Source organism: Alosa sapidissima, chromosome 3 (assembly GCF_018492685.1).
Source record: "Alosa sapidissima isolate fAloSap1 chromosome 3, fAloSap1.pri, whole genome shotgun sequence".
NCBI lineage: Eukaryota > Metazoa > Chordata > Actinopteri > Clupeiformes > Clupeidae > Alosa > Alosa sapidissima.
In genome coordinates this window covers 39,100,478-39,123,741 of record NC_055959.1, presented here as the reverse complement: position 1 = coordinate 39,123,741, position 23,264 = coordinate 39,100,478, and the positions used below count along the sequence as shown (strand labels likewise).

Genomic DNA, 23,264 nt, shown 5'->3' with positions numbered 1-23,264 from the left:
TGGCCAGCAGGGTGGCAAAAAACAGTCCAGTGCCTGGTTTCCCGATAACGATGGATACATGCACTTACCAGGTGTTAAAAATGGTGCATTCAGGGCACTTCGGAATGACAAGGACCGTCCCCGTGGCTACTTTGTTTTTCCGACAGCAAGTGTTCATGTGCTTTGCCATCGGAATGTGTGACAAACACGGATGCCACAACAAAGGTTAAAACATACACTCACAACCCAGATAGCAAAACCACACTGGGATGGATCTGGCCCACACCTACCATGCGACCCGGCCCAGATCCATCTCACGGACACGGTCCAGCGTGCAAACGCACAACGGGCCAAAAGTGGTCAGGATTCGTTTCATGGCTCTGCACTGGAGATGGGTCAGCGCTGGCCCACTCTCGTACCAAAACAGTAAAACCACACTGGGGTGGAGCTGGCCCACAACCAACATTCCATCCGCGTCTGATCCGTTAAACGGACACGGTCCAGCGTCCAAACGCACATCGGCCAAGAAGTGATCAGGCTCCGTTTCACGGATCTGATCTGGAAATGGAGCAGCGCTGGCCCAGTCCCGTACAGGAGCGGCTTGGATCCGCGTACCAGATTGATGCCAGCTATATGCCTTATTTTCGCCATTTATAGTTAGCCTAGGCTACGTGATGTTTAGTCTATCGTGTGTTTAGGCTACCTTATATTTAATTACCCTACAGTCAGAAGCAATAATCATAGGCCTACATCCACATAAAGTATACATTTCAGAATATAGGGCAATGGAAAATTACATTTTTTGTAACATCTATAACGCCAATAAAATGTGATGGTAGGCCTATGATGTGAATGATTGCATGAAATTTGAGCATTTGCTATTTTTGGCTGACGAATGTAAATGAGAAAAAATGCACAAAAAATGAATGTTATTATTCACATCATACAAATGCCAAGGCGTGGAATTGCCCTATAACAATCATAGCACTTGTCGCTTGCTGTAGGTCTTTAGGCCTAGCCTAAGAAGATTAGCCTACGCATGCTATCATAGCCCAATACCCCATCAGAATCGAAGAAAATGTTTACATTTAAAAAAATCTTTATTTAAAACATGAACATGAAACAATTCATAAACATGAACATAAAACAATTAATCCAACATTTAGCTGGCTTCTTTCATCACGCTGGCGCTGGCGCTTGCTACGGCCCCCTCCCGGTCATGCGCCAGTGCGAACCAGCGTATGGCGCACTGGTGGATGTCTGTGTCTGTTGCCTGGGCCGTCACTGGACACTTGCGTACCGCTCCTATGGAACAAGATTATACGTTAGTGTGCACTGTACTGTAGGGCATCCTATGGGCAGGCTCCACCATCTTGGTTGACATTAAAGGGGTGGTTCAGGATTTTGGACATAGGACGTCATTTCCAAGTTAGCAAGTGTGATATGTATCAGTGGAGACCGTTCTCAACACATTTCCTCCCGTCCCTCTAGTTCAGTGGTTCTCAACCTTTTTTGAGCAAACGCCCCAATGACCTTACATGCCCCCCCCCACACACACACACAGTAAAAAAAAAAAAAAACTACAACTCCGGGTAGGCTATATAGGCCACTCATGCTATATTGCTTAACTAAAAAAACGAGCCCATTTCGGTGCTGTTTTGGTTTCTTCTAGAATTATAAGAAAATATCCCTATGAGCCTATTTTATTATTAAGCAGATTTAGCCCACTGTTGCAATCGGAGACTGGTTGGGTAAAAAAAACACTACCACATCAGCATTGGTTGTAATGATTTTTTTTGATGATCAATAGGAACATTAAATGCTAGGCAACAAGACGTGTCATTTTATCATGGACAAAAATCAAGTGCACATCACGTGAACAACATATGCACATCGCAACAATCCAACCAATCACAAAACAGATTCTGCGCGTGAGGCCTGTTTAGGCCTATATATATTTCGTATTTGATCAACGGTCTTTTCGTGGAGACAACGCTCAGAGCAGCTGCAGAACAACAGCGAGCGGGGCTGGGGACGTGAGTCCACTGCACGGTATGACCACTGACCATAAACAGTAAAATGTATCTGGGACGGTAGAGGGGTTAGAAACCCATGAATGAAAATAGCCTATGTATTTCAGGTAGCCTATTTTTGCACCAACAATATGTGAAAACCATGAAAGGTTGAAATGTAAATAAAACCTCACGTTCCCAGCGCCCCCCTAGGTTGAACGAATGCCCCTAGTTGCAGAGTTGCAGGTGCTAAGCTAGCTAATGATCGTGTGGTGATTATTAGTTTAGCGTGTACTATATGTACTATAGGAAATAAGTGTACGTTATATGACCTGTTTAGTGTACAAAATATGACCTGGTTAAAAGGGACGAACTGTTTAGATTTTGAATTACTATGCAACACCTTGTTTGAACTGGGATTACTTTTGCTATAGTTTCTTTGGTAACCACTAGAGGGCGCTACCTGTTGGGAGAATATGCTGCTAGGTAAGAGAGGAAGTAGCTGCTTGTTAACATTAATACAGCAGCCGATCTGATTAACAGCAGCACGGTGTTCTGTGTATCATTTCATACACCTATATTTCCCCACTCTTCAGGTAGGAATGTTTGTTGGGATTTTGATTGTGTTACTAAACGGTTGTGACCGTAAAAGAGGGGTTTTTGTTATTTTCTATGTACTTTCTATATACTATGTACGATTTAGTTTGAACTAGGAAAATGTTAAACGTGACTAGCAACAATCTCATGCTAGCACGTAGGGAAGCATGATTTGTATTATCGTAATACACTGTTTGTACTTTGTGTTTTTATTTTTCTAGGCTTGTTAACATTAATACAGCAGCCGATCTGATTAACAGCAGCACGGTGTTCTGTGTATCATTTCATACACCTATATTTCCCCACTCTTCAGGAGTGCAACAATCGCATTACATTTTGAGGGACTAGTTTCTTAGCAGCGGCGGAATTATACTTGCTCTGGTTAGTAGTAGGGCCTACTGCGCCGAAAAGTAAACAGAGAAGCGCACTAGTAGTAACCTTGGTAATATCAGTCCGGCGTAGCGTTGCTTTAAATGCCTACTACCAGAGCCATATAAAGGTAGAGTTGCGACAACTCCATTCACTCCAATGTTCCATTTTTTTTCAACAATGGCGTCTGATGCAGCCAAGGGGGCAGGCGAATTCCCCTCTCTGCTAACTCCCATAGAAGTCCATTCATTCTAGGATTTTTTTGAAATACCATAACTTCATATAACATATATCCTGTGCCGATATTGTAGCTTCTGTGTAATCCACATAAACACTACAAAGGCAAAACAGACTCCACTACCTCGTCCGTAACGTTGGTTACCCGTAAGAAGAATGGTTAGCTTGTTCGGTTGGAGGGAAGCTAGCTTTGACGTAATCTCTCTTTCGCGCCGCAGGGAGATAACCGTATTGTTTGGATAAGAAGTTCAGTCCACCTTACTGTCTATGACGGTAACTCATAAGCAAAACCTAGCATACACGACCGTATGTTAAGGTAAAGCATTACACAGAGGCAACCTAATAATAATAAAAAAGTAAACCTAATTTTTTTTTAAACGGCACTAATCATTACAGAGGTTTTCGATGGATTGACCGTAGGTCAGAAAAGTGGAAAGAAGATTAGCTTCAAGGCTATAACTTTTTTTGTTTTGTTGACTGTTTTTGAAGATGATCATGTATGGTAGCTTCAACATTAACACGACTTGGTGAGGATGATATTAATAATAATACATAAATAAATGTTTAACTTTGATAACTTTGAAGGCGAAGGAAGTGTGAGAAGAATTTCTGTGTATCTATCATATGAGTTACAAGATTCAGTTCGATGGCTAACGTCACAAAGTTAAGTGTGAGTCTGCGCAGTACTGGGGGGACCAACTGAAAAATCGTTCTATTTGACTCAGTGCCCTCCCATTGAAAACGACGGAGTCTGTTTGTCCATTTCTTTTACTGTCTATGGATGCAGCCTATAAATAGTTCCCGGAAGTTAGAATCGAACTCTCGGAAATAGCCAGATAGCTCGCAAAACGCAGGGCTGACAGGCAGATTTCGCGCTGTATGACAAAATGTTTGTTCTTCATTTTACGTTTAGTAGCACTAGACGTCTGCAGTGGAAGCTACTTCGCTGGAAAAATCAAACTGCTGAATACCGTGAGTACACAAATCCCTTTGGATCAAATTAGGACTGATATTTATTAGCCATAACTTTTGTTTGACTTTAGTACCGTTTCAAATGGAAAAGACTCGGGTAGCTAATTTGCTGCTACAAGCTAGCTCCGCTTTGTGTGGATGTTTTATTACCAGTTTGCTGCTAACTTAATCTCACATACCAAATCGTTTTGTCTTAGGCTACTAAACAGTATTGAACTTCGGGGTGGCTTGCGCTGTGTCTTCAAACGTGTCCCAATCAGAACACCTTTATTGACTTTGGGCAGTGTTACTCATTGCGCGGCTCGCAAGCCACATGCGGCTCGTCAAGCTATAATTGGTGGCTCGCATGGTAGCTTTGGTGAGATTTCGTTAAATTTGGTTTTACTCATTTTGAGTAGGCCTAAACTGTTCGCCAAAGGCCATCATCTCTGGCCCCAGCTTGATAAAAACAAAAGTAGGCTCTGATTTAGCCTAGTCTACTGTATGACATCAACGAGGTGATCTTAAGTTTCGCTCTCACTGCCACTGCAACGCCTTTGAATGCAATCCGCTGCCCTGTTTACAAATGCTACAGCGGACTTAAATTGCCACCTTGTGGCCATAAGTTATACATTTCACGCAGCTGTATGACTCACGGAAAGCGCGGATGACGTGGCCACTTCTAAATGGGACCCACTGTATGTGGTAACAGCCAATACATTTTTTCAAATGTGCTTCATAAACATACAATAGTCAAGTCAAGTCAAGTCGGCTTTTATTGTCAATTTCTTTACATGCACTGGTCATACAAAGAATTGAAATTTTGTTTCTTACTTTCCCATGCAGACATAGACATGCTTTAAATACAGACATAGACATACTATGGACATAGCCATAGACAATAAACATTAAATTAAAGTGCAAGACTGAAATATAGAACATGTATCAAAATAGAAATATAGGACATATATTAAAAAAAAAATAGAGGTAGTTGTGTTGTATATTTCTATAGTCTTAACAGTTACATGAAGTAACTGGGGGGGGGGGGGGGTTTGGTAGACAGGATCCTAGTTTCCTAGGTTCCTGGTTGGCTGGTGGGTGGGGGGGGCTGTCAGTGATGGGAGAGTGGGTAGAGTGTTCAGCATCCTGATTGCTTGGTGGATGAAGCTACTTGCCAGTCTGGTGGTGCGGGAGCGGAGGCTCCTGTACCGCTTTCCAGAGGGCAGGAGGCTGAACAGTTCGTGTGCAGGGTGGGTTGTATCCTTGACAATCATTAGTGCTTTGCGGGTGAGGCGGGTGGTGTAAATGTCCTGCAGGGAGGGGAGTGGTGCTCCAATGATCCTCTTAGCTGTGTTAACAGTGCGCTGGAGGGTCTTCCTGTTCTGATCTGTGCAGCTTCCGCCCCACACTGTGATGCTGCTGGAGACGATGCTCTCGATGGTCCCTCTGTAGAATGTAGTCATGACAGGAGGCGTGGCACTTGCCTTCTTCAATTTGCGCAAGAAGTAGAGGCGCTGCTGGGCTTTCTTCGCCAGTGATGCTGTGTTGGTGGTCCAGGAGAGGTCGTCGCTGATGTGCACCCCCAGAAATTTCACTAGATTCACTAGCTGTTGGCTCATTTCCTCACTCTCCTGATTTCCATCCTCAGTTGACACGTCCTCTCCACAGCATCTCCGTCGATGGACAGTGGTGGCAGTTGTTTGTGGCCTCTCTGAAAGTTGACAACAATCTCCTTGGTCTTGCTGACATTTAGCAGGAGGTTGTTGTCTTTGCACCATTTAGCCAGCAGGTCTACTTCTTCTCTGTAGTGAGCCTCATCGCCCTTAGTGATGAGGCCCACCAGTGTTGTGTCGTCCGCAAACTTCACCAGATGGTTGGAGCTGTGAGTGGTTGTACAGTCATGTGTTAGCAGTGTGAAGAGCAGGGGGCTGAGCACACACCCTTGAGGGGCCCCCGTGCTCAGGGTCAGAGTGCTTGAGGTGTTGTTCCCGACACGTACTGCTTGTGGTCTCTGCAACAGAAAATCCAGCAGCCAGTTGCAGAGGGAGGTACTGAATCCTAGCTTGTCCAGTTTGCTGATGAGTTGTTGTGGTATTATGGTATTGAATGCTGAACTGAAGTCAATACAATACTGCACTACACCTTAATGGTGCTTCCTAAAGGGGGTATTGTCAAACCTGCTACTACTAATACTAAAAATACAGCATGAAGAAAGTCAAGGACATGCATGCCAGCTTCCACTCATCCCAGTATTAAAGTAAATCTGGTCTTAAATGAAAATGTATTGGCTTTGTTATTTCTTTTTTGTGGGATGTCCAATTTATATGTAGAAATGCACATTTGCAAAGGTGACTTAGTATGTTGTCGTAAAAGTGGCTCTCCTTTTGATTTTGCACTGCCAATGTGGCTCTTGTGAAAAATAACATTTGGTCCAGATGATCATACATCATGGTCACTACAGCCCAACATGATATTTTGAGGTTTATTTTTTCTTCTGTTTTTTGAATGACCCATAGAATAAATGCTGTTGCATAATCCATTTTAGAATATCACATTTTGTTATTTTATCTCTCATACACAACCCAGAGAGAGACTACTCTTTCCCTCACTTGCACAATCTCCTCTCTGTAGTCTTTCCCTCTTTTCATTATGTGCTTGGGGAGGAACATTGCCCCTGCAGTAGCAAGGCTCTTTGGTGCAGGTTTCATACTGTAGGCCCAGAGACAATATTGTATTGTGTGTTTACAAATGAAGCCATTGCTTAAAACAAGAAAAATAGTAGTTAGTAGTTTAGGATTGAAAAATGTTTAATGAAATGCTTTTTTTATGTTGGCAGGTGGTGTTCTGGTGTCATCTATAGAGGCTGGAGGACATGGGGGCGTTGGTTGAGGTTTTGAATTTCTTGGCTTGGCTTTTGCTGCCCATATGACCATCTTTACCTTTTTGTTTTTTTTGATGGTCTTGATTTGTGTTGCTTCAATCCGAAGTCTAACATTAAGGAATCTTTTGCCTATTTTTTTTTTTTTCAACCCTGCAGCATGATTGTAACCTGCTTGGGATTTTATTTATTTCACTTTCAAAGGCCGTTGTTGCACTATGAACCTTAAAGAGTACGGAGGGTGTGGTTCTCCTGAAGAGTTCCTCTATCTTCTGAATGAAGGAAAACACTGCCTCAGATGGCCGGCAAAGAGCGCCTTTTTTGAACTCTTTTAACTCTAACAATACACCGTTGAGTTCAACAGCATTGTTGCACTTAATGGACGTGCTGCAGGTTTCACACATGTTGGTAAATTTCAGCTCTTTATGAGTTACATAGCCAGCAAGATGGTAAAGGATGTTTGTCTCTGTTAAGGTCAGTGTAGGTGCTGTGAGCTCAGGTGTTAGTAGCTGCTCTACTCTGACTGTGGATGGTACGCTGACTTGACCAAAGTGAGATGGTGTTAGACAGGCTAAAGTAAGGCTCGGGGCAAGTTTTAAAGCCATATTTTCCTGGAAACGGACTAGGTCAGCCAGATGTGCTGCTGATACAGTATTAGATGGTAGTTTGTATTTAGTCACAATTTCACTGGGCACCTGAAAAACCTGCCCCCGGACCAGGGCACCTTTTCAGATTTTTGATCAGGTGTGGTACATCTGGCATGAAGTAAAGTCGTCTTCCTGGTGTTGTTGGATGTGGGACAGATGTGCTGTTTAGACCGACACCAAATGCTTTCCACATTGCCCGGTTTGCACTTCCCATGTCAGTGGTCACATGTAAGCCAATGCTTGCGGCCAGTGCCACTATTTTGCATACAATGGGCTTGTACACGGCACCATTAGTTGAATTGCCGGTATAGTGGTACGCCACCACTTGCTTCCACCTGGTAGTCGTTCCTGACAGCATGAAAACACATGCGTGTGTGGCTTGCCCAGTATGATCTGGCAAGGTGACATTGCCATAGAGTTTTCCTGTCTGGATGTTTAGTTCGACACTGGGGGTGATCGCCATTTCATCAATTGTGAGTACACACTCTTTTTCATGGTCTGTCATTCCTGCCACCTTCATTTTTAGGAATTCAAACACTTCCAGCAACACACCTGGTTGAAACTTTACAAATTGCATTCTTCTCTGTAAGGTTCTTATTGCTGGTAAGGGGAACTGCAATTCCTGCAGGGATTTATAGCCTGTTGGACCAGCAGCAAAGCGGATTTTAAGAGCCTTCTTAATGGTAACATTACTCCACTTTAGGCCTTTGGTGGATATTCGGCCTAATGCCCTAATTTGGTCATTGGTAAATATTTTCTTTAATTTCATGTCTCTAATTTCAATAGTCCTTTTTAGAGCTGCATTTTCTCTCTGAAGCTTTCTAATGTTTCCTTTTGCTTTGGTAAGTATTATTTCTTGTCTATGTAAACTTTTTTTTAGCTCAGATTCACTAGCTGTTGGCTCATTTCCTCACTCTCCTGATTTCCATCCTCAGTTGACACGTCCTCTCTCTCTCTTCCCTCAATTTCCCTCTCACTCTCCTCACCTCCTCTGTCCTCAGTGTCAAAGTCAGCTTTATTGTCAATTTCTTCACATGTTCCAGACATACAAAGAGATCGAAATTACGTTTCTCACTATCCCACGGTGAAGACAAGACATGTTTTACCAATTTAGGTCCACAGACAAACATAACATTAAAGTAAACAAAAAAGTAAGTAAATAAGTAAATAAAAAAAGTAAGTAAATAAGAGGGCACATATAATAATGAAAAAATAAGAGCAGCAAAATGTGGTTGAAATTGTGCATAGACAGTCAATAAAAATACTAGTGCAAATTCAGGCCAATAAAAGGCTTGGGTAGTTCTGTTTGACCTAAGTAAGAAGAAAGTGGCATAGTGGTGCAAGTTATGTAAGAGCAGCAGAAGTGTTGTGTTTTCAGGACAACAACACCAGTTGTAAAGTGTACAAGTGTGCAAGTGTGCAAGTGGAGTAGTGCAGGCGGCCATTTTTGGGTCCAATGTCCAGGATGTTATGTAGCTGAGGGTGGAGGGGGGAGAGGAGGGAGAGAGTTCAGCATCCTTACGGCTTGGTGTATGAAGCTGTTGGTGAGTCTGGTAGTGCGGGAGCGCAGGCTTCTGTACCTCTTCCCAGAGGGCAGTAGATCAAACAGATTGTGAGCGGGGTGACTTGCATCACTCACAATTTTGGTCGCCTTGCGGGTGAGGTGGGTGGTGTAAATGTCCTTCAGGGAGGGGAGTGAAGCACCAATAATCCTTCCAGCTGTGTTCACTATGCGCTGCAGGGCTTTCCTGTTGTATTCAGTGCAGCTTCCGCCCCACACAGCGATACAGCTGGAGAGGATGCTCTCGATGGTGCCTCGGTAGAATGTGGTCATGATGGCTGGTGGAGCACTTGCTCGCCTGAGTTTCCGCAGGAAGTACAGGCGGCGCTGAGCTCTCTTCGCCAGTGATGCAGTGTTGGTGGTCCAGGAGAGGTCTTCACTGATGTGCACCCCCAGGAATTTGGTGCTGCTCGCTCTCTCCACCACAGCACCGTCGATGGTCAGTGGCAGGTGTTGGGTGTGACCTCTCCGGAAGTCAACAACAATCTCTTTGGTCTTGCTGACGTTCAGCAGGAGGTTGTTGTCCCTGCACCACGTGGTCAGATGGTCGACCTCCAACCTGTATTGAGTCTCGTCGCCCTTGGTGATGAGACCCACCAGAGTTGTGTCGTCAGCAAATTTCACTATGTGATTGTTGCTGTAGGTTGCAGTGCAGTCATGTGTCAGCAGGGTGAAGAGCAGCGGACTGAGCACGCAGCCTTGGGGGGCCCCTGTGCTCAGTGTGATGCTGCTTGAGGTATTGTTGCCAACACGTACTACTTGGGGCCTCTGACAGAGGAAGTCCAGTAGCCAGTTGCAGAGGTAGGTACTGAGTCCCAGTTTGTCAAGTTTGCGGATGAGTTGTTGTGGTATTATGGTGTTGAATGCAGAACTGAAGTCTATAAACAGCAATCTCACATATGAGTCTCTTTTTTCCAGGTGGGTGAGGGCTGGGTGGAGGGCAGAGCAGATTGCATCCTCTGTAGACCGCTTGGCTCGGTATGCAAACTGGAAGGGGTCCAGGGTGGGGGGGAGAATGGCTTTGATATGTGACATGACAAGCCGCTCAAAGCACTTCATGATGATGGGTGTCAGTGCCACAGGTCATATGGTCTGAAAGTCCAATGTGGGGGAGGGGGGTGGCTTTGTATGCTCCTTTGTGTGTAGTGTAGACCAGGTCCAGGATGTTATCTCCTCTTGTTGGAAAATCAACATGCTGGTGTAGCTTTGGAAGTACAGTTTTGAGATCAGCATGGTTAAAATCTCCAGTGAAGATGGTGAAACCGTCTGGGTGTGCTGTCTGTTGTTCACTGACAGCCTGGTACAGTTCACTAAGAGCCGCGTTCTTATCGCTGTTGTTGTTGGTAGGCGGGATGTATACTGCGACTAGCAGAATCGCAGTAATTTCCCTTGGCAGGTAAAAAGGACGGCACTTTATGATCATAAACTCTGCCAGTGGTGAGCAGTGTTTGCATACTACTACAGTGTCCCGGCACCATTCGTCACGGATGTAAACACAGATTCCTCCTCCTCGTGATTTACCTCCCTTTACAATGGCCCTGTCTGCTCGATAGCATGCTAGCTGCTCCAGTTGTACAGCAGAGTCCGGAATGTTGTCATTTAACCAAGTCTCAGTGAAGACGAGCACACAGCAGTTACTTACTGTCCGGTTCGTTGATCTCAGCAGTCGTATGTGATCCATTTTGTTGTCCAGTGATCGTACATTTGCCAGGAGAATGGATGGTATTGCTGGGCGAGTTGGGCTGGCCGCTAACCTGGCCCGGACGCCTCCGCGCTTGCCCCTCTTCTGCTTCCTCGCACACCGCTTCCGACGCTTTCTTTCCGGGGGAGGAGTAGCAGGCGAGTCCGGTGTTGTTGCAGGCCGGAGTAGTCCGAGTTCCTTTAGCGTCTCTGTTGCAAAGTCCAGAACGCTGCAAAACTTGCTTTTGCAGATGTCAATTAAAAACTGCCTGCTGTACTTGTAGTACGACGTAGTAAGACGAGACGAACACGTAAAACTTTCGGACAAACACTTTTTAAACGAACAAAACACCGTACGGTTGGGACAGAGAGAGGTCGCTGCGTGTGTACGCGCCGCCATCTTGGATATCTTGGATATTGCTGATCAAGCTGATCAATTGCTGATTGCTGATCAAGCACTAATGTAAATAGAAGACAGCACATTGTTTATCATAAAATGTCATAAAACTACATTTGAAACCGCACTTCAAATTAAAAAAGATTAATATAGTTGTTCTGTTTATCACCTTTTGCACTGTAGCTGTGATCAGCAGCTAAGGCTTTTAGATTGACAGGTGCAGAGATATTGCGTTTTGCTGGAGTCTTCCGCTTTTTGCCTGTGGGCCGATGCACAAAGACTGTCGGAGATACATCAGCTCTCAGCCTAGTATTTCCCTTCTCCGTTGTGGTAAACTGGTCTGCCTCAAAATGTGCCTGCAGAGTAAGAGTGCCCTAAGTTGAAATGACTAGCGTTTTAATTCTGCCAGAGGCTTCACTGCTAACCTCGCCCCCTTGTATTTCCTTAGTACATTGGTTTGCAAAAGAGTCCAACAATTTTCCCCTTGTCTTTTCAGTGGAATCAGGCGATAGACCTCAGCCTCACACTGCAAGAATCCATTTTCCCTATCAAACATCTGATGCATGATGATAATTGTTTAAAAATGGTTAAAATTGCCTTTTATTTCCTTGTTCCCCACCAGGTTTTTTTTTTAAAGGTCCTTCTCCCTTCTTTTGAAAAACAAATAAATCAAACATAAAGATCACTAGACTGTGTGGTTCTGTGGATTTTCAATACCTCACATATCTTTTTGTAGTTGTAATTGCTAGGTATTTTAAGGTTGCTCCTTCTGACTTGGGTAAGCCATTTCTTCCTCCTCTCAGTGTCACTAGGGAAACCAAACATCCTTACTCCTCTCTCGGAGCGATTGCAGCATCCCCACGCAGCACAGCAGACCATGGTAGACTATTAAAGAACAGCATGGAAGGAAGGGCAGAGAGAGATTGTAGTACACTTTACAGGATGGAAAAAACATTTTCTAGTATTAGTGTTCTTGTTTGATTTCATGTTTGTTTTGTTCTATCCTCAACATTTACGAAGAGAGCAAAGGCTGCTGATCAAGGAACACGTCATCAGTCCTCAAATGCCTAGAAGTATCTATCTATCTATGTCTGTGGCACCTTGGGTGCAAGTATGTGGGGTTCTGTGCAGAGTTAAACCAGTTAGGAATTCTTAAAGCAAAAGTGGCTTGTGTATATTGTTTTATTCCCCCTCCTGGTCGGGACAAATGAAACGCAGTGAAGCACTGGATGAAACAATATTTCGCTGAGATAGACCTCCGCCTCTCCGCCCAAGATAATGTCATGTCAACAACTCTCAGAAGTTAATATTCTTTTCTACACATTATATCCTCTGATGAGATCGACAAATATTTATACCACACTCGTGCTCTATACGTTTTAGTCATGGTGACCCTATTCTATATGTATTTTTTTTTGCATTGTGTTTACATTCAGATGGTACAACATATGTTACAATGTGAATTGGAAGTAAAAAAAATACCTTAAATTTATTTTTATTGTCAATTTTTACAAAGGAACAAGGCCTGCTGGGAATGGGGAAATATGTTCCAATGATCTTACCTCCTGTCATTAGTGTTTACGTTTAGCGATTAGTTTGTGGAGCTACCTCTGGATGGGTTGTAGCTTAGTTATAATAATCAGCATTAAAATCAGCAATTAATAAGCATAAATGTGGCACACAGAAGAGAAAAGAAAAAGAAGAACGAGGAGACTAAATCCAAATGAATAAAATTGAATAGTTTTTTTTAAACACCTCGAAGGCTAGCATGGGATTTAAACGATTGAGTGGAGTATCTCCCATAGACTGTAAAAATATATATCTTTGGTAATCTAATGGTATCTCCAGAAGAACAGCAGAGCCAGGCAGTTGGGTTTCAACGATATATCATGAATGACCGTGCTTAACAGATGGCCTGTAGAGTGAACATCTAATGGGTAAGATACAGGTTGCTTTTTTTTTTATCGAGTAGGCATATGTGGGTTGCACTTTCGTGACCTGTTTGTGGAAGGCTATCTGACCCTGCGCCACACTGTTATAGGCTAAATTAAGCAATTGTGTGGTCATATATTGTGTAGGCTCCACCGCGTAGGAGTTGCTGTGTTTTCCTTGATGCTTTTCGTGATATATAGCCTACGTTATCTGCGTTTCAATTGCGGATGTTGGGGGAAATCAGAGGTGATGCGATGATTAGTCAGGTAGCCACTAGCAATGCTTGCACCGGGGCCCAGCACAGCTACGTTATGCCACTGAGACGATCTTTTAGGAGATTAAATAGGCCTACAACCTGAAACAAAAAAAATAGACCAGGCCTCTATTTGAAACTGGCCTTTATTTATCCAAACCTGCAGCCACACCAGGCGTGTAAAAGTGACAGGTGTCTATTTGGGACTCAGCTTTTATTTTGAAGTTTTACGGTATTTACAGACCCTTGATCATAAAATCTGTGCCGAGCTCAAGAAATCTACTACGACATTGAGTATGTTACATCTACTTGAGGGATTTCCTGGATTTAATTGATTGAAATCGTAAAGTTGTACGCTAATGCTAACCTATATAAAAAAAAAACACATACAAAAATATAACGGACAACATTGATCATCTTCCAGCGGGTGAGTTGACAGGTGTTGGCTTTGGGCTAGCTCGTCTCGTCTAACAAGAAAATTCACGATCTATCACACCAGTAGCAGCTAGGCCTTCAGCATCAGTAGCCTACTCGTGAAGTATGTGGAGACTTGTCAAAAGCTATGTAGCAGAGATGCGATTTTGTCGCAATGTTTATGCACTAAACTTCACACAAATATCTCATTCGTGTGAGCCAAGTTTTACATTACATGACAGACAAAAGGTAGATGACCTCCTTTTTATAAACAAATGCAACAACTTACAGTTACATGTATATAGTACAGTACAGAATATGCATCGTGAATGATTGAATGCATAGAACAAAAACCTAAACAGAGTAAACAAAAATGTCAACGATGTTGCCAGTACAAAGTAGGCAAAGGAAAAAAAGAAGGAAAAAAGAAACAATAACAATCGCTAGTCCTAGTTAACATTACCAGCGGTGTACCGATGCATTGACTTTAAGCTGCCAGTTGACAATTCACATTCACCTGATGATCTGTGTCCTGTCCTAACTCTCCTATCTGAAAGTCAAGATTACATAGTCATTGAAGTTAGTTGGACCATCTGTTTTAGGTTTATTAACATGAAGTGTCTAAAAAACAGAGAGTTAGCAGCCCTAGCACTAACGTTACAAAGCCAACGCTAGGAAGTTGGGCGTGCTAATTAATGTCAGAAACCTTTAGCTTAGACAACCTAAACAAATTAAATATTCATTTGACTTAATAGACTGCACGTGTTGGTAAGATAATGTATGTGAACAATTGTGTTTTACTACTAATTACCCGAATTCACAATCCTGTATATCCTCTATATCTTGTAGGCTACTAACGTTAGGCAATTGAAAATCTAACGCAGGCACAGCAACTGTTACTCACTTCCGGGAACTAATTGAGGTTTACACAAACCACGTGACCAACGGAATTTTGAACACCCATTTTGAACACCCTACTACTAACTTCAGGGAATAAAGTATAACTATTGCAACGCGATGCGAAGGTAGTTGTATTTCTTACACTATTCTATCAACACAGACATTTACATCGATTGTCTGGAATTTGCCTCAGGTGTACTTTGGAGTGGGTAAGACTGTGTTTAGTGGCAGGCTAACACATACCGATGACTTGCGCTAGCTAGTTAATTTATACTGTTCGCTTTGTATTAGAATAAATGATAACAATGCTGCTGATCTTTTTACCTTGTATCTTACGAAACATCTTAAAACCAATTTTTTTGCACGCTCTGGCCATGCTGAATGTGAATTTGAATGTTATCAGTGCAGTGCACTACCATTTTGGGATGCATTACCTGTTTCAGCCATGCTCATTGAAAACCATTGTTTTCAAAGCTAGTACTACTGTACTTTTCCTTTCTTGATTCAAACATATTTAATACAGATTATGCATTTTTGCCTTACACCCTCAAGGGAAACAGGTTAAACAGCAAAAAACTACACAATTTCTAAAATTGTATAACCTGTAGATGTGATTTAACATGCATTAAAACCTGTCCTGACTTCCTACATCCCACAGACTATCCATAGCCTAGTTTTCCAATGTATCTCAATGGAATTAAATGGATCTGAGAACAATGGTTTTCAATGAGCATGGCTGAAACAGGTAGAGCATCCCAAAACTGTCACTGTCAACATTCACATTCACATTCAGCATGGCCAGAGCATGCAAAAAAGTTTGTGTTATTGAGAGGTGGGATAATTAAATTTCATAATTTAATTGACAATTCCTTTTGCAATATTAAAGGAGAATTGCGGTGTGATATTGACCTAAAGTGTGTTGAAACATGATACCGAGTGTGAACGTACAGTGGGCAGTGCTTCAACTTGGCCAGCTTCACTCGCGGTCCGCACGTGGGATCACGCGGTATCACGGGACTTTAATTTGTATTTTCCCAGTGAGACGCTGCAACAACCCAAACAACCGGTAGATGGCTCAAGTGAGCTGGGTGTCTCGTAAAAATAAATGGAGCCTGGAAAACCCTACACAGACTTCACTACAGACTTTAGCAGACTGGTTTAGAAATAATTTAATAGCCAGAAATATGCTAGCCTGGCTAGCGCCACCACTTCTCAATGAGACGTGGTCTGGGAACCAAACGTTAATTTTCTCGTATTTGAAAAAAATGACCAGATCCGTTTATTGGGTGCCACGGATGTCTATCAAATGCGTCTGTGCATAGCTCATCATCGTCTTGCTTTCCCCCTTGTTCTGTGATTGGTCCCCTATCTCAGGCGAAAATTTGCTCCATGGTCTCCAGGCTGCCTTAGCAGCGTGAATCAAATCGTGCGCAAGGCAGCATGGGAACACCCAGGCTAGAAATATGCCTGCCCTGCCCTAATAAAGAAATATTTGGTTAACTGCGAGTGAATCCCATTTGCAGCCGTAGAAGAAACGCAGGACAAATTAAACATTCTGGTTTTCTCCGAGTGAAACAATGATAGACAGACATAATTTGGACAAAATATAGAGCATATTAACCTCCGTTGCTCAGCCAAATGCCTTCCTGTTACGTCCTGTTATCACGGAGTTACAGGCGATTAAACGATTTTTGATGGTCACAAGTTTACTTCATTAGCGGTTTATTTTTTTGATTATTAAAGAGTGTTTTTCATTTAAAGGTTTGGCTTCGTGCTTATTCAGTAGAGCATTTAGTGCTCTTCCCAATCCCAGACGTTCACATTGCATGTTTGTTTGTAATGGATGCAACCGCGAGATAGGCTACGCGTTTGACAGCAATGAGTTGTTAACAGACATGAACTAAGACATATAGCCCAGCAGCAATCTAGGGACTGTTCGTTATTTATTGAAGGGGCCACCGGAGGAATTTTGAGTGCTTCAGTCAAAAGTTGCATGACCCTCCCTTGCCTGCTAGAAATTGTTCAATGACCCTCCGACAGAATTGTTAAAAAAGACATGACCCTCCCCTGCCAATTGTCGCTGTCTTCCGCCCGCACTGCTTTGCGCCACAGCCACACACTGTGATAACGTTCTTAAATCAATCTTTCCCATGAGCTTGCATGCTACCAGTCTTTCCTTTTCAAATGTGTTGCGCCTGTTTGCACAATTTCACAAATAATCATATGTGATTAATAATATGACAAATAATCCCTGTGCATGGGGACCAAAACAATGCATGCCAACTTTTTCCGTGCTTCTCATGTATTTTAACTTCCCCCTGCTGTCTTGCCGTTTTAATGTTTTCCCGTAGAATATCCCATATTTTAATACTCTCATAACAGCCCTGCCATCGGGCCTGTCTCTGTGTTGCCCTGTTGCTACCCCTTGCCCTTCCAACGAAACAGATGTCTTAAAATCATTGTTTTCCTTGCTTGAAGGTGAACTTAGAGTGATGTTAACCTATTTAAGTTTAACGGCGTGATTGTCGTGAGAGCACGATTCATTGGCGCTTGCATGTTCGGCCTTATGTCTACGTGCGCACCTGAGGCTACTCAGCTACTAGAGAAAGAATTTCCCCTGTTTGTATGTTCACTCCAAGTTGGCCTACCATAACTTACCAACTCTGCACTGTAGACCCTAACTGGCTATTTATATTTTTCTGTGAAATAAGCAAATGTATTTGTTCAACTTTATCAAGCAGAATTACGCACTAGGCTACTTGTAACATAACACATTTGACAAAGGACAGATGTAAACTTTCAGTGTTTTACGATGTCTTTGTCATGGGGAAGTTTTTTTCCCCCATGCATTTATTCTAGGCTACTGTCAGTGACTGCCGTGAGAGAAGCGGGTTCTGTGTTTTGTTCATGTCAGTGACTGACGCGCGAGAAGCGGGGTCTGTGTTGCGTTGCGTTAATTTATTTTCAATTGGGCATGCCGTGCTGTGTCGTCCACAGCTCAGTTCTGACAAAGCCGAATTTACTCCTTTTGAAACAATGAGTGCGCGCGTTTGTATAGTTATATTGCTTAACAGGGGGGATCCCAAGCAGCTTTCAGCCATAAGGCTACTTTGAGAACATTTCCTAATTCACCCAACACTAATATTCAAAATGTTGAAAACTATTTCGGCATAGCCTATTAACTGACCACCCGATTCACGTTGACTGGGGGGCAGGGGGGGCCATCAGACATTTGTGCCCAGTTAATCCGGCCCTGCCCCCAATAAATCACACCTTCCCACCAGCTGTGACCGCTTAAAAGAAGTCAAGAGGACTCCTAACTCACAGACCTATTCACAAACCGGTTTTGTGGCATTTCGCCTGTTTTGAAATCCTATGCGGCTACAGGAGCTTCCAATCGTGTATCATCAATATCATCAGTGTCTCTACACATGTGTCTCTACACATGAACTTGCGCATTGAGAACATTGTTCGTGTACACATAGTTTATTAAAAAGAAAGGTTTTGGACAACTCACTCCTTGACTGGCAAGATGACGGCGAGCAGAAAAAACTGAGTTGTTCAAAACCTTTCTTTTAGTAAACTCTGTATGCTAGATCATACAAATGGACACAAGGAGTGATGATAGCGATACATCAGATTAGCAAAGGCTCAGGAACCTATTAGGTAGAACTAGGAAGGTTTTGAGAATATATGGAGCATCAACAACAGAACGTAATCTGGACCATAGACATCCACGAGTACGACGAATACGATTGGGAGATAAGCGTAAGAGACCGAGAGAATCAGGAATACGCGGGGTACTTGGGTAGATACAGATTCCCCTACAGGTGCCAGAATCGAATTGACATAGACTTCGCAGCAGTCCACTTGGTGGCCGAGTGGAACCCCCATACCCTACAGGAAGAGGTACAGGAGGAGCCACAGCCCCAAGCTACGGGCAGTGAGGAAGGGGCAACATCGGGCGATCCGGAAATAAAATAGACGCGGACAATAAAGGTCGCTGGACACGAAAATAGTGGGTGGAGAGTAAATGCTGCAAACGACAAAAGAGAGGCATTTGAAGAAGGAAGAGGCAAACTCCCCGCCGTTATTGAAGATTAGGGATACGTGAGAGACGCAGTGTTATATACGGTCAGTGACCTTCGCCAGGACTGGGAAGAAAAAGACCAGAACAGATGCCAAAGAGAAAGGGACAGGCACTACGAGGAGGACTATGGTATGTTCTGCACTCCCCAAGAGGACATAGAGGACCTGGAAAATAACTGGTACGGGTTCTGGGAAGAAGATCGTGATATTCCTGAGAGAGGAGACAACTCACCCACATTCAGCGACTACTGAAAGAGAAGGGAGAATGGCATCAACCAGGGTAATGACACCCCTGGTGGAGGTGGTAAAGGAGAACGCCATCGCTGAAAAGGACATAAAAGGCATCAACCATAAATGGTTCTTGAGATACAAAGGAGACCACACGGCGTGGCCGAGAGAGGGATCCTTTAATCCAACAATAATTGCTCAGATGAAGGAGAAAATCATGAATTATAAAGGCTATGACAAGAGTACACGAAGACAAGAGAAGAGGAAAAGGGAGTTGAACACCCTGGAGGCCATCGCCAAGATAGCAGGAAGCAGAGGGAAGAGAGAGGAAGAGGAAGCAGAGGGCTTACCAGGATGAGACGCCACCCACAAGGCCCATTACAGAAAAGTGCCCCCAGTTACAGCCCACAGGAAGGGAACTGGACACCCTGACCCAAACACCAGCGCCAGGAGCTCCACCCATGGAGGAGCCGCGTCCATCCCCATACAGGGAGAAGGATAAACTATACCCGGAAGTGCCACGAGGGGAAGACAACGTACGGGAAATAATCTGACGCTTGGAAGAGAGGGACCCACGGGCCTTGGCAATACAGGCACCACTATATGGATCGCAGGCCCCGACGGTACACCTGGCAGTGCAGGCCCCACTGATGGTGAAAGGAGAGCAAGCAGCTTGGGAAGAGAAGGGGGTGAGCCCCAATACTCCTCAGATCAGGAGGAAGAGCAGGACCCTGCCTGAAAAGGAGGAAAGGGCACAAAGAGAGGGATGCAGAGATGTGTGGTGCGAAATAAAAAAAGTCATGAAAAGGTGGAGAGAAACAACAGAGAGACAGGAAAAGGAGGAACGGGCAGAGGAGGCTCTAGGAGTCCTGGCGTGGGCAGTACCACAAGCAGACAGAGAGTCCATGACAGAGAACCACAGGGACTTCAGAGAAAGGTTTGTGGAGTATATTCAAGGCTGCAGGAGAGAAATAGAGGAAACAACCAGAGAGGCCATGGAAGCATACCAAAAACAGAGAGAAGCTGAACAAAGGGTCGAGAGATGGAATGATGAAAAGAGGGCTGAGGTGGAACAGAACATACAAAGACTAAAAACCGCCAAAGAATTTAAGCCAGAACAAAAAGCCCTGGCAGAAGAAACATTGAAGAGGCTGGAGGAAATGGGAGTATGGATAAAAGGGGGAAAAGGCAAGAACAGCACCCCCGAACACACCGAGTGCAGAGAAGAGTGCAGAAGATTCGTCAGGAGGATGCAGGACGAGATAATGGAGATTCTGGCATACAATGAGATCAGGGTGGCCCAAGAAGGACTGAGAAGACAACTCGAGGAAAACAAAAAAAGGGAAGAGAGGCTGAAAAAACAGTGGGAAAAGAGGACAAGGGAAGAAAGCAGTGAAAGGTCCTTCAAAGGAAGGATCCAGCGAGAAGCAGGTAAGACCAAGGGAATGTTGGAAGAAGATCTCAGAAGACTCCTGCAGGGAACCCTCGGCAAACTGGGCCAAAAGGGAAAGGATGAAAGATCGTGCCTATTGTCCTTTAAGGTGAACCCCAGTGCAGGGACGGCACAAGAGGAGGAGATAGTCACAGATGGCGAGTGCAGCCAGGCCAGTTCGGATGAGGAGGACGAGCAGGTGAGCACTCCCGAGGGTGAAGGTGCCGAACAGCCAGAAACAGGACAACTACTGGAAGAGGTACTACAGCTCTGTGAAGAGAGGGCCCAGGGGAGACAACAGGCCTCAGAAGATATGGACCCCTCAGTATGTCCTTACTAAAAAAAAACATACAACGGGAAGAGGGGTGTGAACACCCACCTGCAGCGGAATCAGGTGTGTGGAGAACGGGCCAGAATGCTCCCAATGATGATCCCACCCAGCGTGCTCGCCACAGGACTGTTCGGAATCAGCAGAGTAAAGAAAGGAGTTGAAAAGGGCCTGGACAAAATCAGGAAAGGAGTGCGAAAGGGACTAAACGAGATTGAAGGAGGAGTTAAAAAGGGCCTAAAAGAGAACAAGAAGGAGCTGGAAAAACTGGAAAACGAGGGAAGAAAGGAAAGAGAGAGAGCACAGAAAGAAAGGAAGGAAGCCATCCCAGAAGAATCGGATGAGGAAGAGACGGTTGTGATGGCACCGTTAATAACAAAAAACAGAGTGGCCCACTATCAGCCTTGGGCCCACTCGGACGTGAGCAGTCTCCTTTCATGACTTCCTGTCCTGCACGAGGGTGCAGGTCGGTGGATAAATCAGCTAGAGTCAGAAACTCAGGGCCGAGACCTGGCCGTGGGAGATATAAAATGCTTACTCAGCCTGATACTGGGAAAGGCTGACACAGAAGCTGTGTTGGAAAAAGAAAACCTGGTGTACTCGATGAGGAACACCAGCAAAGATGCCTGGGGCATCGCCATGTCCGGAACACTGTGTGGAAGGCCCTGAGGACAGCATATCCCAACCAGTACAGCCCCTCGGCCGTCTGGATAGAAAAACTCAAAGACAGTGATAATCCCGCAGCCTTCGTGGAAAAGGCAGCACAGGAATGGACGATAAGGATGGAACAAAGGCCAGAAGACTCAGGTCCCCTCACCATGCAGTTCAGGAGAGCGGTCATGGACGCACTGCCAAGAGAAGTAAGGACACAGTTGGAAAACGACTGGCGCCTGGCAGTTATGCCCAAAGAGGAATTCAGGTTGGCAGTGGTACACCATGTAACTCTGTACAGGCAAGGGAAAGACAAGGAGGAGCAACAGGAGAAGGAGGCTACATGGAAACTAACCCATGTGCAGCTCCAGGAGGCAAAGGGGGCAAAGAAGGCAGCCACCCAAGCTCCAGTAATGCCCGCTACAGCCCCTGCCCCACAGCCGCAACAACCAGTGGTGCAACAGCCCATGACACAACAGCCTGTGATGATGCAGCCACAACCTGTGCAACCTATGGTGCAGACATGGCAACAAGCGCCATATGGACCTCCCCAACAGCAGCAACAGAGACAACAGTGGTATCAGCCAAGAGGTCATGGAGGATTCCGTCAAGGAAGAGGAGGACAAGGAAGAGGAGGCTATGGAAGAGGGCAGTACCAAGGCCAGCAGAACCAGGGGAACGGCATTCAATGTTGGATGTGTGGAGGAACAGGACATATCTCCAGGGACTGCCCAACAAAAGCCAGAGGCCAGAACAACCAAGAAGGACAGGTATATCAGGGGCAAATGCAAGGGGGGAACCTTGCTCCTCAACAAGGGGGAGCCCCACCGCAAACACAGGCACCCTCTGGCCCGGTTTCCCCTTATAGGGAAGCCTGGAATTGACGAGGCCCAGGAAACCCAGGGGAGGGTCAGTTCCCCGCCCTGACAAGGGGAGCTGACGCAGAACCGATGCTGCAGGTTCTAATAGAGGGCATGGAAGTTAAATGTTTAGTGGACACAGGGGCAACATATACTTGTCTTCACCCAAAAGATGCCCAACACCTCCCCAGGTCTTCAGGAAAAATTATAAAGACAGTGGGTTTTTCAGGAAAAATGCAGCTAATTCCAATGACAGCCCCAGTGTCAATCCAAATAGAAGACAAGGAAATCAGGATACCGGTCTTAGTAGCAGAGCATACGCCCGTCAACCTACTGGGACGGGACGCACTATGCAACGTAAGACTCCAAATTGAATGCAGTGCATGAGTGCAGATAACAGGACTAGCAACCCAAATGGCCCATCACAAAATGAAACTCACCAAGCCTACTGGATTGGACGATTGGAACCAGACATAGAGCGAGTGATCTACAACGAGCATGCCTTTCAGATAAGCAGCCTTCATGCTCGTTTGAGCGCGCCAAGATGCCCTTTTCACTGTACAATAAAATTTGACCAAACGCCAAACAAGGAAAGAAGAGAAATGGAACAAGGAGATGGGAAAGTGGGGACGCATCCCACTTGACATACGTACATTAGTAGTGGCCAAAGAAGGAGTGGCTGCTCAGGTGAAATTTGTGGAAGGATGGGATCTGGGTGTGATCTTCGACATGCCTGGAACAATGCCACACATCACCCTGAGAGTGGCCAGGGGCCACAGAGCAAGAGAAATGGGCCTAGTGATGCTCGAGGCCAAGTGCATCAAGTGGAAGAACACCGGAAATGACCGACTCCAAATGGCCATAAGTTG

At 44.7% G+C, this 23,264-nt stretch overlaps 1 long non-coding RNA gene across 1 annotated transcript; it reads left to right on the top strand.

Annotated features, from left to right (window-relative positions):
• The first annotated feature begins 7,335 nt into the window (after positions 1-7,335).
• LOC121705694 lies at positions 7,336-11,481 on the top strand. Its single transcript, XR_006030867.1, has 3 exons — positions 7,336-8,143; positions 8,261-8,678; positions 11,368-11,481. It is a non-coding gene; the product is annotated as an uncharacterized LOC121705694 (long non-coding RNA).
• Positions 11,482-23,264: the final 11,783 nt, after the last annotated feature.